The 2,431-nt window shown below is 42.5% G+C and overlaps 1 non-coding gene and 1 pseudogene across 1 annotated transcript; one reads left to right on the forward strand and one right to left on the reverse strand.

Annotated features, from left to right (window-relative positions):
* Positions 1 to 628: 628 nt before the first annotated feature.
* On the forward strand, positions 629 to 759 carry LOC128580310 (small nucleolar RNA SNORA51). The gene has a single exon (XR_008378609.1). It is a non-coding gene; the product is annotated as a small nucleolar RNA SNORA51 (small nucleolar RNA).
* A 949-nt stretch (positions 760 to 1,708) lies between these two features.
* On the reverse strand, positions 1,709 to 2,191 carry LOC128571669 (dynactin subunit 5-like; annotated as a pseudogene).
* Positions 2,192 to 2,431: the final 240 nt, after the last annotated feature.

Here is a 2,431-nt window from a genome sequence, read left to right on the forward strand (position 1 = left end):
ACTTAGTTGACATTTAAAGAACACTTCACCCAGCAGTAGCAGAATACACATTTTCCAAGTGCACGTGAAGCATTCACTAAGACAGACCATATGTGGGGCCATAAAAAAGTCTCAGCTTGGGCGGCACCTGTGGCTCAGTGGGTAGGGCGCCAGCCCCATATACCAAGGTGGCGGGTTCGAATCCAGCCCCGGCCAAAAACTGCAAAAAAAAGTCTCAGCTAATTTAAAAAGACCCAAATCATGCAGAGTATGATCTCTGACCACAGCAGAATTAAATTTGAAATCAGTAACAGTAACAGATATTTTGAAAATCTCTAAATATTTGGAAATTAAATAAATAATTCTAAGTAACACATGGGTCAAAGAAGATATCACAGGACAAATCAGATAACATTTTGACCTAAATGAAAGTGAAAGAACAATATGTTAAAATGAGTGAGATGCAGGTAAAAGCATGCTTAAAGGGACATTTATACCTTTAAATGTTTATATTAGAAAAAAGGTATATTTAAAATGAATGATCTAAGCTTCCACCGAAAAAATCTTGAAAAAGAGCAAATAAATGCAAAGGAAAGAGAAGGGAAGAAATATTATTGAACAGCAATCAATGAACTAAAAGAGCAAAACTCACCTCCTGGTGCTCGCCACAGGCTTGTTCTCACACTGACTGTAACTAAAGAGGAGGCAGAGTAAGCCTGCCCTACATATACCTGAGCCCAGGCCCCATGCCTGGTCTGTATTGTGAATGGGGGAACATGGGGAAAAAATTAAAAATAAAAGAGCAAAACTCAATGAAGTAAATCAATAAAATTAAAAGATAAGTTTTTGGAAAATAATTAATACATCTCTAACCAAACTGATCAAGAATAAAATAAGGCCGGGTTCCAGCATTCTGGGAGGCCGAGGCGGGTGGATTGCCTGCACTCAGGAGTTCAAGATTAACCCGAGCAAGCGTAAGAACCCCAGGTGTTGTGGCGGGCGTCTGTAGTCCCACCTACTCTGGAGGCTTAGGCAAGAAGATCACTTGAACCCAGGAGTTTGAGGTTGCTGTGAGCTGTGACACCATGACACTCTACCAAGGACAACAAAGTGAGACTTTGTCTCAATAATAAATTAATTAAATAAGACACAATTACCAATATTGTGGCTTCAAAAGAGGCATCTCTACAGATTCTAATGGGATACTAAGATGTCATATTTTTTTAACCCCTTGCTTCCAGTTTTATTAATCAACAGGAATCTAGGCACTGAAAAGTCCCAAACACTTTTTTCCCCAGGATTATGAGCAATTGTAGCAACCAGCCAAATGTGTTAGCCTAAGGAATGCTGAGCATTATCTGTGTGAGTGGGGCTCAGCGTGGGTAGTGCATTACCAGGAGCAGCACAGCGGCTACATAACCTCCAGGCTGGGAGGGCGCCACTGCTGCTCTGTCGGCCTGTTTCAGACAGGATCTGGCCATCCACAGGCCCGAGGGGTTGGAGTATTGCAAACAGATGACGCCGTGTTCCACAGATCATAGTATGAAGTGACTTAATAGATAAGGTGTAAGCACAGCATTTGAAGACAACTCCTCCAGTCCTGTTATTAAATTCTTAAGAACTTAAAGCTTTGAAGGATTGAGAAATGCTCAAGAATGTTTTTGTAAGAAGGGTGGAATGTGTCAAAGACACAAGAGCTCTTTGTAGATTCTGACTGGCTCACTTTGTCCCCAAGTTCATCTTAGACCTCAAGCAGATCCGAGACATGAGACAAAGACACTGGACTTCTGTCAGGGGCAAAAACTTCTGGTAGTAGCTCTTGGTGACGTCAATCGTCAGCTCCTGAGGTACATTCCAGGAGCTCCCCTGAGGAGAGTGCTGGGCACACTGAGAAGACAGTGAACGGTGGGACCACAGTTTCTGGAGGTAATACTGTGTTGTCAAGAATTTTGCAGCTGTCTTTTAACACACACCGGCCCCCCATTTGCTGAATTTCTTGAATGCTGGCCTGATGGTGCTAGGAGTCTTCACAGTACAGTGGTACCCTAAGTTTGCCAGATCCCCTCAGATAATACAGTCATTCATCACAATGGTCTTGACACTAAGAACGATGTTCTGGCTCCCACACAATACTGACTGGCAACTAACTTTGTTCTCAGATGCTGTCTCGATGTACTCAGGACTTGTTGTGCAATAGGTCACCCAACTCCATGGGTGCCACTTCCTTTCGGCACCGAAGGATCCTGTCAGAGTCTATGCAATAGGAGATGTCATAAGCAACTTTGTGCCAATAAGATTGACAATTCAGATCCAATGAAAAAAATTTCTTGAAAGACAGAAATTACCAAAACTAACTTATTGTAGGTGCTTGCCACCTGGAAGAAAGACTCGGACCCCACTTCAGGTATAAATCAGGTGGTGATTTATACCCCACTTCAGGTATAAATCAGGT

This window comes from Nycticebus coucang, chromosome 2 (assembly GCF_027406575.1).
Source record: "Nycticebus coucang isolate mNycCou1 chromosome 2, mNycCou1.pri, whole genome shotgun sequence".
Classification (NCBI taxonomy): Eukaryota; Metazoa; Chordata; class Mammalia; order Primates; family Lorisidae; genus Nycticebus; species Nycticebus coucang.